A 16,943-nucleotide genomic window follows, 5' to 3' on the forward strand; every position below is an offset into this window, starting at 1 on the left:
TCTATTTTTAATCAAGAAGCTATGTCCAGGACAATAGTTATCAATTAAAATCTACCACCCATGCTATATTTTAAAGGTCCATCTAATGGGCTGATTCACTAATTAATTTATAAAAGGTAAGTGACAAACTATTACACAGAGCTTTGTTTTAATGTATGGTTCCCTTGGTACTACAGTGGAAAGCAAGTTTTTAAGTGTTAATAAAATTTATACCAATTGGTAAAACTGAGCAAGAAAGAACTTTTAGTATTCTCTTGTAAATATTGGCTGCCATGAAATACTTGTAATACTGACAAATTCCTACAATATATATGACTATATTGTAATTAGTAATACCATAGGTATATTAGTAAAAATGTTGTCTCGGTTGGTTATTTTTTTTATTATTATTATTGTCATCCTTATTGTCTAATGATAAACTACTGATAATGTTGCTTTATTTTGCTTTTTTTACTGTACTCTGTTGGGGATACTTAGTTAATATAACAGAATATGTTGTTAGATTTTACATTTTTGGACTATAATTTTCTATTAGCTAGAATTAGACATAAATGTATTGTGGTTCAAATATTTCAAAGAAGATACAGAAATAATATGCACAATATTTATTTGAACTATGATTATCGCTACTGGTGATTTATTTTTTCATAGGTAAGTAGTGGAGAGTTAACATGGTGGATTGAACATCAGGTTTTTATTGCCACCCCATTCCCTAAACCCGTCAATATTTGGGTACAAATATAAAAAGGAGAGAACATCAAAACTTCAGAATCTGGAGACTCACTGGATAAGAAGTTGCTGAGTTAGCAGAACACAAATAAGTGGAACACTATAGTGAAGACGCTCAGAAGCATCTGATTCATGATATAGAACCGAAGGAAGTCTCAGGAAATGGTGACACCAGTACTTCTGAAATAGCAGTGTGGATTGGAATAAAAAAAAATGAGACTCTGTTGAAAGTCTACTATTTAGAGAAATCTATCTTCCATTATAATCACCCAGGTAACTACCTTTTTCTCCTCTTAATATAAGACTAAAACTTTAGTCTTTGGACTGGTTAATCCAAGGAGTATTCATGCTTCAGGGAAACCAAGCATAGCTGAAGGAGGGATGCCATACTAAATACACAAGGGCTACTTGAATGCCTGCACCTCTGTTTCCCTTCTGTGGTCAACCTCTGGAATTCTGGAAGGTGGTTTGTGTTTCACAGTCAGAGGTTTGAAATATTTCTTTCTGGATAAATTAGGCAGCCAAAAAGAGCATATCTATATAAATTAACAGATGACAATGTTCTAATTATATAGTTAAGTTCTCGCAAAATTACCCCAAAATGATACTTTCCAGTCATGCGTATGCACAGCAAACTTTTGGTCTACACTTTAGTGTCCTATTCTTAAATGTGAATATACAATCAGAATCACCAGGAATTGGATGAAATCTTCTAATACCATTTGAAGTCAAAGTGTCCATCAATTGATGAATGGATAAAGGAGATGTGGTATATCTATGCATTGTAATATTCTTCAGCCATAAAAAAGAATGAAATCTTACCATTTGAAAAGACATGGATGGACCTAGAGAGTATAATATGAACTGAAGTAAGTCTGTCAGAGAAAGACAAATACCGTATGATTTTACTGATATGTCCAATTTAATAAACAAAACAAACAAGAAAAGGTAAAAAATAAGAGAGAGAGCAAGAAACAGACTCTTAATTATAGGGAACAAACTGGTTAGTAGAAGGGAGATGATGGGGGAATGGATTAAATAGGTGATGGGGATTAAGAGTGCACTTGTCATCATGACCACAGGGTGATGTATGGAAGTGTTGAATCACTATATTGTATACCTGAAACTAATAAAACACTGTATGTTAATTAATTGGAATTAAAATAAATCTTAAATAAACAACAAAATAATATATATAAAGGAAAGGAAATCAGAGGTAATAGGGACAATGTAAGGATCAGAAGAAAAATTTAAAACTGTTATAATTACTATACTTTGAGAGATAGGAGATGATATAATGAAACAAGAACAGACTACTAAATATCCATCCAAAAAAAAAAAATGTCCATCCACAGATAATGGATAAATCCACACACACACACACACACACACACACACACACTCAATGGAATATTATTCAGTTTTAAAAAAGAAAATTCTGACAACATGAACAAACCTCAAGGATGTCACTCTAAGTGGAATAAGCTAGATTTAGAAAGAAATACTGTATGATCTCACAGATATGTGATATCTAAAATAGTCAAACTCACAGAAACAGGGTAGAATGGTGGTTGCCAGAGGCTGAAGGGAAGGCAAAATGAGTAAGATGTTGGTCAAGGATTATAGTTTGTTATGCAAATCGAATAACATAATATATCTAATACATAGTTGTGAATACAGTTAACAAAACTATATACATATATATATATACATAGATCTTAAGTGTTCTCACCACACACACATACACAGTAACTATGTGAAGTGATGAATATGTTAATTAGCTTGATTGTTGCGATTATTTTACAGGGTGTATGTGTATGAAAACATAACTGTACACCGTAAGTATACATAATTTTCATTTTTCAATTTTACCTCAAAGTTGGTGGGAAGAACAAGATATTAGCAAGAATATTGAGGGAACAAAAAAATAATTTTAGAAAATGAAAATAAGTGATAGTGGAATCTTCAAAAAAATAAGCAGAAGCTTCAGAAGATAAAGTTGAAGGAAGCTCTCTGGAAGTAGAACAGCATTGACAACAAAGGAAATGAAAATGAAAGAAAAAATAAAGGAAATAAGAGGAAATATCAAGGGGTTCAATGTTTAAATATCCCTCCCCCCCCAAAAAAAGAACAGAAATTTGAGAGGAAATTTTCAAAAATAATTTTAAAACTTCCAGAATTAAAGGGTTGAGTTTAAGACTAAGAAACTCTACCAGGAGGTGTGCCTGGGTGGCTCAGTCAGTTAAAGTTCTGCCTTTTGCTCAGGTTATTATCCCAGAGTCCTGGGATCAAGCGCCGCTTGGGTTACCTGCTCATGGGGTAGTCTGCTTCTCTTTTCCCCATGCCCTTCCTCTTGCTCCTGCTCTCTCAAATAAATAAATAAAATCTTAAAAAAAAAAAAGAAAGAAACTCTACTGAATGGCTGCTCAGTGATTGAAGAAAACAGAACCTCCAGTGTACAACATCATCATGAAAAGTGAAAAAAGCTACCAATATCCATCTTTTTATGAAAAGTTAAACTCTTAATATTTTTGAAAAAATAGATGTGTATCTTACAAAATCGGTGTAAAAAACATTTCTTAGGTAACACAAAAAACAAAAAAACAACAAAAAAATCAACACATTAGAATGCATCAAAATTTAAATTATTTGTATAAAAATCCATCATTTGAATACTAAAAAACGTAAGCCATGAACAAGGAAAAAGTATTTTCAAAGCATATACCTTACAAAGAATTACTATATAGAATATATAAAGAACTTCTGTAAATGATTAAAAAAATACATGCCCCCCCACACACACATTGCTACTGTAAGTAAACAATAAAGAAGGCAGTAATACTAAGGAGGAATTGCCAAATGGCCAAGTAACATGTGAAAATATTTGCCACTTACTAATAATTAAAGGAATAAACGTTTAAACATAATAGGGTATCATTTGCAAATTTTAAAAAATGCAAGTGTTTTAAGGATATGGAGAAACTGGGAGTGTGTAAACCAATCCTGCCAGTTTGAAGAGTAATTAGGCAATCCCCAGTAAAGATGAAAATACAAATTATCTTTGTCCCAGAAACATTAGTCCCAGAAAATGCTGGTGCATGCTTACAAGGACATGTGTAAAAATATTCACTATAACAATGTTTGTAATGGTGAAAAATTGGAAGCAGTCTAATAACAAAAATAAAGGGCCATGAATAAGAGAGTGAATATATAGTGTTGGGGAATGGATTAGTTCACAGTTATTGAATTTACTATTTTTATTGCCTGATTTTCTTTATTCAGATATCCAATTAATTTGGTGAAAGAATATATGCTCAATTGAAGATTTTTTCAAAACTTGTGCAATCATCTAAGAGAAGACAATGGCATTTTTATAGTCACTTAAGTGGAGTCACTTTGCTCCACTTTTAAGGGGAAATATCACCATTTTAAAGAGTGTTTTATTTATCTCTGAAGGGCATTTGCAGGAAGCCCTGCAGCCCTCTCTCCTGTCTTCTGTACCACACCCATGTTTTCTGACTAAATAGGCATAATTTGCATACTTATCCACATGCATGCAGGAATTGGCTAAGATGAAATAAAAGGCAAATAAAATGCTGCTTCTTGAGTTAAAGTATTAGTTATTCAAAACTATATTATTTAGGGAAAGCCTATTTATTTTTTATACATTCTATTATTCAAAGCTCACTATATACATACTACTATGTTTAAAACGTAATTATCTTAAACCACTTAATAGACATATTGATGTAACAGATAGAGAGTTTATACACCCACAGCTCATAAGAATCAAGTAAATCCCCCTATTCTATTCCAGGGCCCTGTAGACATCACCACATAAAGACTGCAGAACGGATATTAATTACTGCAAAGTCCATTATCACGATGATGAGGGCAAGGCTCCACATGGTTTTCCTCTTTCATATGGGGTCTTCATGATTTTCCCAATGCTTCCAGTGGCAATGGAATATTTGAAGGGCAGAATTAGTGATAACACTAAGGAACACAGGGTTGTTCCATGTGAATAGAACACATAACAAGAGTTACAGAAGGTCAGAAAAAGGAGGGAAAGATTTCTGAAGATTGGAACCACAAAGACCATTTCAAGATAAATCATCAGGATTTAAGTAAATAGAGAAAAAGGAGATGGTGTTTCACTGCTAGTAAGTTTCCTAAGAATTTAGGGGATTGGTAACTCACAGAATATTGCTTAATTCTTTATTGAATAGCTTTTCTTTCATTGAGAATCCATTATGTCCTATGAACTAGGCTAGCACTTATCATAGCTTATTATATTTACCCCTTAGAAAATCCCTGCAAGAAATGTATTGCTGCTACCTCTTTATAGATAAGGAAAAAGGAGTTCTATGTCGTTAAGTCATTGGTGAACTAAAGGCCACACAACTAGTAAGGGACACAGCTGATATTTGTACTTGTACCTCATGGACCACTACGCACATTCTCCATAGGAACAGTAAAACTTTAATCTGTAATAATTCGTATCGCTGATGAGCATCTTTCATTACAAGGAAGTTAGTTTAAAAAGTTTTTCACAACGGGAGGGTATTATGCTGAGTGAAGTAAGTCAGTTGGAGAAGGACAATCATCACATGGTAATATAAGAAATATTGGAAATATAAGAAATAGTGAAAGGGATTATAAAGGAAAGGAGGGGAACTGAGTGGAAAAAATTAGAGAGGGAGACAAACCATGAGAGACTCCTACTGGGAAACAAACAAAGGTTGTGGAAAGGAAGGTGGGAAGAGGGTTGGGGTAACTGGGTGACAGGCACTGAGGAGGGCACTTGATGGGATGAGCTCTAGGTATTGTACTATATGTTGGCAAATCGAACTTCAATAAAAAGAAATGAAAAAAAATTCACAAAAAGCTAGAACAAGACCTATAATCACAGGGAACAAACTGATAGTTGCCAGAGGGAAGGGTGGTGGTGGGGGATGGATAAACTGGGGAAGGGGTATGGGAGATACAGGCTTCTGGTTATGGAATCAATAAGTCACAGAAATAAAGGGCACAGGATAGGGAGTATAATCAATGAAATTGTAATAGCTTTGTATAGTGAACAGATGCTACACTTCTGAGCATTGCATAATATACAGAGAAGTTGAATCACTATGTTGTATACCTAAAAATAATGTTAACATTGTGTCCATAATATTCAAGTCAGATGAAATTATAAAAAAAATTTACATAGACAAAGAAAACCCCTTGTTTTTCCAAATTTGTCGGTCATGATAATCTTTAATATACTACTGCAAAAAGCAAGTTGCATATCTGCAATACTATATAGCAAAGTAGTAATAGTGAATACCTCTAAAGAATGATGGATTTATAATTTCATTATACTTGTAGTTCAGATAATTCTCTACTGTTATTATTATTATGTTATTAAACAATTGTCAAATGAAACTTTAATAAAAATTCCTTCTTTTATTTTAAAAACTATTTCTTGAACATTTTTCTTTTCCCATTAAATTTTGTGCTAATTCTTCTTTGTGACCATTAACTATTAAAGTTGGCTATCATTTCAGAGGGCTGCTGTCTGAAAAGTTAGATAGCCAGCCTCCTTCAATTAATTACAATTAATGAACTACAATGTACTTGTGGATATTATTACCCTAGTAGCTTTGTTTTGATGTACTCTAGTTTATCTACAACACCTATTAAAAAAGTATTATGCCAGATATAAACACACTATTCTATACATGATCTGTCTTTTGGGTTATTTAGCATATTGGACTATGGCAATTCTGAGAAAATTTAAAAAACCCTAATAATTAATATACTCTCATCGATTAGTAAATATGAGAATAAAATTAAAGGTTACAAAAGGTTTTCCTCCTATGATGGATAGGTCTTTTTATTCTGAGATAAGAAGATGGGAAAAATAAGATGCTTTATATCCAAAGGGATATACTTTTTTCCAAGATCCACTGAGGAATTTCACCTACCAGTGCAGCTGGTAAGATACAGGCAAACCTCCAGAAAAGCTGTGAACCCCTCTTGCTGATGCTGGGCAAAAAATCGGGGTGATTTTTATGCTGGGGCAGGCACTGAGAGAACCTGAGGCCCAAGAGAGAACTTGCAGAAGTCCGGCCTTCCTCCAGGAAACTCCACCACACCAATGGAAGGGACGAAATAGAAATTTGGTCCCTCAAGGAAATACCATATGGGCCTGACCTATCTAGCAAAGACGATCTCTCCTTTAGGGGAAAAACAAAGTGATAAGTGACAATCTGCTACCCCAGCTGGGTAGAAGGAGGCTGGAGAAATCAATTTATCCCACCAACACCTGGAATACCAAGTTGGGAGCTCTAGCCTGGATGAGGGTGGCAGGGGTGGCATGAGAGTGGGGGTGGAGAGGGGCTAGTAGGGAAAAGGCAGATAAGAATTTAAAATTGTGTTAAAGGGATTGCATTCAGCAGAACGATAAACCTCTGGGAATGGTGATATCCCTGGCAGGTTCAAGTGCACCCTCAATGTACTGGGTGCTAAACCTATACTTAGCCTCCATTCTGCGCTGACTCCATGTGAGTGCTCCTGAGTGAGCTTGTGAGAAGGAACACAGAAGGAAAACAGGCCCCAGTTGGTGGACAAAGGACAAAGGACAAACTTGAGCTATACTGCCACCTTCTGGGAAACAAAAGAGAGGTTTCTAACAGACAGCTGGATGCATTCTATGAACAGGAGTAGATACAAAAGATTAGATTAGAAATTTCCCCACAAGAGGAAACAAAAGAGTGAAGCAGTGATACACTTTCATAGGGGAGCACAAACAGAAAATCCTGAGGTAATAACAGCTCTATAGAAATAACACTTCATTTGCTAAAGGCAAGGGACAAAGAGTTAAGATGTCAGCTACTTCAAATGCAAAAGCAGAAATGCGTAACTATGCATAATATGAAAAATCAAGATATACAGTATCACCAAAAATGGTAATTCAGCAACAAAGCTCAAAGACATGGAATATTGTGATCTAACTGATAAAGAATTAGAACTGTTATGAAGAAGCTCAGCAAGTTACAAGAGAACTCAGGAAGACAATTAAATAAATCAGGGATAAAATACATGAACAGAATGAGCTCTTTACCAAAGAGATTAAAATCACAAAGAACGAACATAATAGAAATTCTGGAGTTGGAAAAATCGATGAATGAAATGAAGAATGCAACAGAGAATGTGTGCAGCAGGGCAGGCCAGATGGAAGAAAGAACACATGACTTGGAAGTTAGGAATTTTGAAATAACAGAGAAAAGAAAAGGAAACTTAGATTAAAACGAGTGAAGAAAGCCTACGGGAGCTAGTGGATTCCATCAGAGAGATAAATATCTGGGGTCCCTGGGTGTCTCAGTTGTTTGAGCATCTGACTCTTGATTTGGTTCAGGTCACAACCTCAGGTTCATTAGAATGAGCCCTGTGTCAGGCTCCATGCTCAGCTGGGAGTCTGCTTGTGATTGTCTCCCTCTCCCTCTGCCCCCCCCAGTCCATCCCATCACCCCCTCTCTTAAATGAATAAATAAATATTAAAAAAAGAAAATTTAAATATCAGAATGATGACGATTCCAGAAGAAGAGAGGGAGAAGGAGGCAGAGTATATTTAAAGAAGTATTAGCTACAAACTTCCCCAGCCAGGGAAAGAATTGGATGTACAAGTCCACGAAGCTAATAGGACACCCTCAATGCAAAAAGACCTTCTCCAAGATACCATTTTATAATAAAATGGTAAAAAATTAATGATAACGAATCTTAAGGCAGCTGGCAGGGAAAAAGGGACCCCCCCCCACCATTAGACTGTTACCTGATTTCCCAGAAGAAACTCTACAGGCCAGGAGAGAATGAAGTGGCATGTTTAAAGTATTGAAAGATATAAATTCCAGACAATAATACTTTTTCTGGCAAAATTCTCCTGCACATATGAGGGAGAATTAAAGTCTTTCTCAGACAAAAGCTAAGAAAGTTCACCACCACTAGATCTGCACACAAGAAATGCTGGAAATTTTTCAAGTTGAAGTGAAAAGATGTTAATCAGTGACTTGAAACATAGGAAAGTGCACAATGCATTACAATCTACAGTCAGACTTAGAAGAATGTAACTTTGTATTAGGATAGTGTATTAACCACTCAACTATGATAAAATAAAGGAAATTGTCAACTTTTGATGTTTATGGGCTCTGCTCCTGGGAGCCCAAGGAAGCTATATTTCAGCATTTACCAAGGTCACAATGACTCAATAAAACCTTGAAGTACGGGCTCTTTTTCTGTCCTGAGCACATATTATACCCTATGTTTCACTTAAACATGAAAAAGAGCATTCCAAACATAAAGAGAAGAAAAAGAGGGGGAGGAACCTCCACAAGATTAGTTTTAGTCTTGCGAATACTAGCGGCTTAAGATAAAGTCTGCAACTTTCTGAAATGTCCTTTGTCTAAGGATTTGTAACTTCCTATATAAAAAGATGCGTATAACCCTTCCTCAAATCTTCCTTCCCTGGAGTACTGTTTTGTGAGGATTATGTGTCCTAGGTAGCTGTCCTAACTTGAGGTTGAATAAAACTTTTTTTTAGAAATTCTAAAACATTTAATTTGTGTCATTTCTTAGCATAGTTGGTGGGATATAAAAGCAAGTCCCTGAGAACACCTCAGGGTCACCTGGAGCTTAGCACTCAGTACCAGCTCCTCTGACTTTTCAGCACCTCACGATGTATCTGGTAGTTCTGCTATCTGGACCTCCGCCATCTGAGCTGATGGTCCTGACTTTTACTGGAGCAGTGAGGTTCCTGCTAATGTTCTCTAGGTGGAAATAGCCTAGAGGTTTGGAATTGATGAGTTGGTTGTTTTAATTTGGCATTACACTAATTGATGTTATTAATATAATAAGGCTTGAGTCAAATGTTGGGCTAGAAATATGAGAGATTAAATCACCCAGCTGCAAGAAAAGTGACACTTTCTCCTTCCAGCTGAACTGCACTTTCAGGTTACTAAAAGCTAGAGGATGTATCTGAGGGTATTCCTGAGACACATAGTGGTCTCATAAGAATTTTCCATCTCATGAGGTAATGAACGATTGGCTCATCTGAGGATGCACACATAAAGATGGATCTTCCAGTGCTCCGAGCCCCCTGGATGGCCTTAGACCTCACTGGGAGAAACTGAAGCACATAAGAGAGTGTACCACGGCCATTATTTGGAAGTGACACTCACAAACAACACCCTCTTGATCCACTAGATACCATCCATAAATTTTATTCAAACTTATAACTGAAATGAAAAACAAATAGGAGACCCCATTTTAAAACCTGAACAGGTCCAGGGAAACTAACAATCACCCCTAGCAAACTAGCAGACTTTCTGTACAATACATACGGAGTTTATACTGGCAAGTGCTTACTTAAGTGAGAAAATTAAGTATAACTCGAATCTCAGATGGACCAAATGGGGTTCTTTTGACATGCCTGAATTAGTTTTCTTGCACACACAATTAGAGGAAGTTGGCTATAAGTCTAAGCAACCAGAAACTAGGAATCTATTTAGTTCAGTCAATGGAGCTCCCAACTTTTGAGAAAAACCAGTTTTCATAGAAGCACTCTGGGCTTCATTTGGCTTATTTGTTGCTATAGCCTTTGGTATCTTTGCACGAAACTGGCCATGTTCTAATTGGAAAATAGAAAATAACTAATGGATCCATAAATTATGATGGTATCTTGCAATTAGGTTTAATGAAAGAGAGATTTTGGAAATTGGGTCACAAATATTAGTGAAACAAGGCTTCTATATTGATTTTTATTGGGTATTTACTTAGGAAAACTAAATATTAGTCCAGATAGCAGAACTATCAGATACATCATGAAGTGCTGAAAAGTCAGAGTGAAAGATATAAGTGAAAGATTTAGCTTATATCTTGTTTGTGTTTATGCATCCATAATGTGAACTATTTTCTTCAGCTCCAGATACCATTGCTAAAATTAATTTGTAAAGGAGCTCTACTTAATTGGTTTAAAGACAAGCACTTGCAAAAAATTGGGCATTCTAAAACTCAGAAAGATAAGAACTAACCCAACTGTTTTTCAAGTTCATGTGCTCTGGGATAATCTTTGATAAACTGAAATTCAAGGTTATTGGTCTAATTAAACTAGCCATCTCTTTAGAGTTATCAACATTAAATATAAAACTTTTATTTTACCAAGGTTTACTAAAAGTCAAATATCTCGTGTTATTTCTGTTGCAATTTATCAACAACAATGACTTAAAATAATGGTTGATTTTGTCTATCTTATGCAGTATTCACAAGTAATTGTTAAGAGCAAATAGTTTGAATTAAAAAAAAAGGATTATAAGTAAACCTTTAAATAGCTTCCAAAATCTTTGGTAACCTGGATCTTTGAAGTTTTCCTAAGTGTAATAAATTGGGTTAAGTTCATTGGATATCTAAGTCTTTCCAAATAAGATAAAGTATTGAAACATTAATTACTAAACATGTTTGTCTGCTTTTGCATTATTACAGAGTAACTAAAGATAAATTTGGTTCTTTTTTTTATTTAATGATTTTATTTATGTATTCATGAGAGATACAGAGAGAGAGGCAGAGACACAGGCAGAGGGAGAAGGAGGCTCCATGCAGGGAGCCCAACAGGGGATTTGAATCACCTGGTCTACCAGGGAACACATCCTGGGCTGAAGGCAGCTCTAAACTGCTAAGCCACTGGGGCTGCCTGATACATTTGGTTCTGCTAGCAAACATGTTTCATGCTTTATTGAAAGTTGTACTATGAAAAAAACACATGTTTCTAGAGATATATTCATAAATTTGCCCATCTAAAGAAGTCTGGTATAATAGATAGTTCACAGTTGTTACTAGTTAGTTTTCTTTGGAGATTAAGTTTTTGAATTATTAAAATTTTGATAAATGTGATTGAGAATACTGGAAATGATAATAAAAGCAAATTTGTATAGGAAAGTAGATATGTGAGAAAGGTACAGGGAATGAGAATAGATTGTTGTTGATTTAAAAAATAATTTTGTTTGGAAATGAGACATTGTTTAGAGAGGGAAAATTTAGTACAAAAATCTAAATGAAAAGGAAAAGTGGTAAAAGATTTGTGAAAGAGAATTTTTGGGAAATAATTTTATGCATGGTCATAAAGACTAAGCTAAGCTAAGTCTTAGCTAAGACAGCTAAGACTGGGATAAATAAATTTTAAAAGTACACAAATATAAGATTGGAAATTGCTTTTTCTCTTTGTTAAAAAAAGACAAGTTTCTTGGATTGTTGGCCTACCCTTAATAAGAAATTATAAACAAAGTTTTTTTCTTTATTTGTCCAGAAAAACAAGGCTTCTATATTTATTTTTATTGGGTATTTACTTAGGAAAACTAAATCTTCTCAAAATTAAAGGAGATAAGTTTTGCTAAGAACTAGATAACCTTCTGTATAATTTCTTATGGCCATGTTGGTTAAATGGATAACGAAGCTCTAAGTTTTGTAATGATCTGTAACCCTATTTAGGCATGTGCTTTAGAACTGTCTGAAGTTCTTAAAAACTTCCCAAATATTCAAATTTAAATGAAGTCTTTTTGACTAATTAGGCTTATTTATTTAGTATGTTAAACTGCATGAGAAGTGTTGTCAGGTAAGGGATGATAAACGTTCTTAGGTTATATTGTATGAGTGAATGCTATAACTGTTCTAGAAATCATGTAAAATTTCCAAGGTCTTAATGTGTTCTGGTATAGTGTCATCAGTTGAAATTCTAATCATTAAAATGTGTGTCACAAAAATACCCAAATGGCCTTGCATGTAATGACTTCTCATCAGATTTTTAGGCATGGCCATTTCTGAGTTTTTGCCATTTACAGTTATTATTCTGAGGCTCTTGCAAATGTATTTCAACTTCAAAGATATTCATGAAAAGACCTTTTAATGAATACAGACTTCTGATACCTTTTAGTTTATAAAACTAAACTGGGTAAGACCTTCCAGAACTAATGGAAACCCTGCATTCAAACAGAACAAGAATTAATAACACAGGACTGAGTGAATTTGAAAAAGATGATTAGAGTTTTAATGACTCTTGTTTTAAACATTGCAGTTTCATTCATGTTTGATCTTCCATATTTAATGAAATGTTTTTTCTTAAGCTATCTACGACTTATAGAAATTTGATAAAATATTCCTTTGTAAACAAATTGAAGCAGTTTATCTTTCTCCCTAACTTTTCCCTCAGGAATTTCAAAGCTTTCAGTGAGTATGTTCATGGCAATTAGTTATTTGCATAAGTTCAGTAAGAATCTCTTCTCCTTGTAACAGGACACAATTGGAAATACTGGTTATATTTACCAAGGCTTTGACTGGAATGTCATATTTGAGAGAGACATGCATAGACTTGGACACGACCAGACAGTTTTAAGGAATGAAGACTGACTTTATGGAATCAGTAGAGCCTGTTGGAAATGTTTGGCCTCATGACTTGCCTACAGAGCGCCCAGCAGCCTCACCAGGTGGGTTAGATAATGTTGTTACTTCCTGACAGATGCAAGAACTTTAGGATATTTTCGGGACCTTAGGAAGAGAGGAGTTCACCCAAATTTACAAGAATTACAGGCAAGTCTGATGACAAGGTTTGGCTTCTGATTTTCAGAGGCTATTACACATTAAATATAAAAATCCTTATAACAAGTTCCAGCAAAGCAATTTTAAAAGAACCTATATGGTCAATTGCTGCCCCTGCTGTGCTTATGTAAATAATTAGGCTAAGTTTGTTTAAGCTGGTTTTGTTTTATAAGTTAGTCTTGATTTGGCTATCCTTGACAGAAATGAGGGTGATTTTAGAGAAATACTGGGTTCCAATAATACACCTTTGTAGATATTGGATTCTGGTTCTGATTGTCTTTGAAATTTTGTTGTTTGCCTATAAAACTGGACTGAACCTTGAATTCTGGCTTCCTCCAAACTAAGACTTCCAATTCTCTTGAGAACTAAACTGAGAACCAAAACTGCCCTTTTCCCCAAAGCTCTGCAGACTGAAGCTAGACATTTGAGGTAAACTTCAGAGAAATTCCCACAATAGTTTATGTATAGACAGTCCTCATGCCTGTAGCCTTATGGGCCACTCAAAAGGATCAACAGAGACATTTGAATGACAAACTAGAAATATCCATCAGATTTCCACTGCCTGCTCCCACTCTATCTGAGGGATGCTTCGAACCTGACATCTATAAATCTTCTCATTGGCTGCTCTTGGGACTCAGACACTTGATTTACCATTGGCTCCAACCATTAACCTGTGTTTTCTTTTGTTTCTGTGGAGATGATTTTATTAATTACCTGATTGCTTACATAACATTGGCCTAACTTTGAGAACAACCTCCTAAAATGGGATAACTGTTTAACTGAACTAGACTAAGACTGGTTCGTAAGATATGAAACAAACCTCTTACCTAAGGTTCAGAACAGAACACTCAAACTCTAAAACTTCACCCTATTTCAGCAGGAAGTAGCCTGAGAGGTCATCATCCCAATTCCTCAAGACTGAGAAATGATCATAACTCAAGGGGGAATTGAAACTGTGCCCACAGGATTAATGAGGGTGAAACTAGTAGAAAGCTTAAAGTTTGTTTTTCAATGAACTGTTTCTCCCCAATCAGCTATTGTGTCTTTTCAGATTCCACTAACAAACACTAGCTGTCTCTGCAGAAGCCTGGACTTAACCTCAACCGATATGGTTCCAACCAATAAACAAGCAAGGCCCTGCCCTCCTTATCCAAGATAACGAATCCAAGACTCCATCTAATTTATGCCAGCTGCCAGAGCATACTTATAGCCCCTTCTTGTCCCAAGATAATCTCCTGACATCAGGGGCTAAATTTTGTCTCATTCTGATGTTAATTCTCCATCCCAGATTGAACATGGGATATATGCTCCATCTTTCCTCATGTGTGGTCATGTTTCCTGGACTTTTTGTTAGGATGTATATAAAGGATTCTTTGGATTTTTCTTCTAAATCCTATTCCAACACCGACTTGCTTCCTTCAAACTGTACTTATTGAAATTCTTTTAGTGTCCATGTATCTTTGTTATAAATGTTACAGCAAACATAAATCTAGACCCAAGCATACTACCCGCTGTGGTTGCCTGTCAATTGGACTTAATAGAGAACATGTATCATTTTTAAGCTTCCCAGCATCTATTAACAAGAAGTTCCCCTCCAATGAGGAACCCCTAGATTAAATAAATAAATAAATAAATAAATAAATAAATAAATAAATATTCCTAGATATGTTTATCTAGCATGAAGGACTTGACCGATCCAAGGCAGACAAGCTAGTCACCCTGGCATCGAGGTTCATAATATTGATCCTTAATGCTTTCTGACGAAAATTTATTGATCAAACGGGGGAAATGATAAAGGAAATGTTCAGCTTTTAGTATTTGTGTTCCCTGTTCCAGGACTCCCAGAAAAGCTATACTCTAACTAATTTACCAAGGCCCAAATGACTCAGCAAAACCTCTAATTATGAGCTCTATTTCTGTACATCTAATTATAGGCTCACACTGTACATATGTGTCATTTAAAAACTAACCAAAAAGAAGTATTTTAAACATACAGATTAAAAAAGAAAAAGAAAAAAAGCCTCCCTGGTTCCATAAGATAAAATCATATAGCCCTACATATACTAACAGCTTAAGATAAAGTCTACAACTTTCTAAAATATCCTTTGTCTAATGATTTATAACTTTGGTATACAAGGAGTGTATATAATCCTTCTGCAAATGTTCCTTTTCTGGAGCACTCTCTTCTTTGTGAAGATTATGTATTCCAGGAAACTGTCCTAACTTGGACTCAAACAAAACACTCTTTATTTTAGAAATTCCAAAATATTAGTTCAATTTGCATTGATAATTATGGTATAATGGTTAAAGTAAAATAATAGTAAAAAAAAAAACCAAACTATAGTCACTGTACATTGTTAATGAATTTACAACATAAAAGGAAGTATATTGTGGCATCAATAATATGAAAAGGAGGAGTACATGGCTGAAGCCTTTATAGAAGATCAAAGATAAATTGCTATCAGGCTAACATGGACTGTCTTATTTAGAAGATGTTTTATATTAACCCTATGGTGACCACAAAACAAAAACCTAGAGTAGATCCACAAAAGATAAAGAGGGAAACAGAATATACTACAAGAGAAAATAACCGATCTACAAAAATAGGCAGACAGAGGGAACAAGAAACATCAGAAGTAGAATACAACCAGAAAGAAATTAAAAAGATGGCATTAGTAAATCCTTACATATCAAATAATTACTCTAAATCTAAATGGATTGAAATTACCAATCAAGAGGCACAGAGGGGCTGGATGTATAAAAATATGACCCAACTATGTGCTCTGTAAGATACCCACTTTGGAATTAAGGACAGACATAGACTCAAAGTGAAGGGATGGAAAAAATCTATTCTATGCAAATGGAGATTAAAAAAAAAATCTTTCTCTATTCCAACTGTATGCCCCGGTCCCCAACCACTAACCTTTTTTTTTTTTTTTTGCAGATTATATTATATTTCCCTCTCTGACTTTATTATATAGGAGAGCAGGAAGGGAAAAGTAATATATTCCGTAAAAAAGCATTTGGAAACAGCAAGTCATGATCAGTGAATATTAAGCAATAATGAGTCAGTGACTTAGTGACAGATTATGCTGAAAAGTATATTAGAACTAGATTATTATAACACCAACAATAGCAACAGCTAACATTTACTGAACACTTATTATGTGCCAGGCATGCTTCTAAATGGTTTTTAGACATTATATACCATAGTTGTTAAGACAACCTTTTAGGTAGATATAATTTATAGCTTATTGCTTCTGATGTACCCTGGCCTCAGAGACAGACCCTTGGACTGGGAGTTTTCATAAGATTCCTCAAGCCTCGAGGTGTCTGGCTCGCTCAGTTGGAGGAGCACGTGACTCTTGATCTCGGGGGTTATGAGTTTGAGCCCCATGTTGGGTGGGTTGGGTTTTAATATTAAAAAAAAGATTTTATTTACTTATTCATGAGAGACACACAGAGAGAGAGAGGCAGAGACATAGGCAGAGGGAGAAGCAGGCTCCACGCAGGGAGCCTGGTGTGGGACTCGATCCCGGGACTCCGGAACACGCCCTAATCAAAGGCAGATGCTCAACTGCTGAGCCACC

This window comes from Canis lupus, chromosome 12 (genome assembly GCF_003254725.2).
Source record: "Canis lupus dingo isolate Sandy chromosome 12, ASM325472v2, whole genome shotgun sequence".
In the NCBI taxonomy this organism is placed as follows: Eukaryota; Metazoa; Chordata; class Mammalia; order Carnivora; family Canidae; genus Canis; species Canis lupus.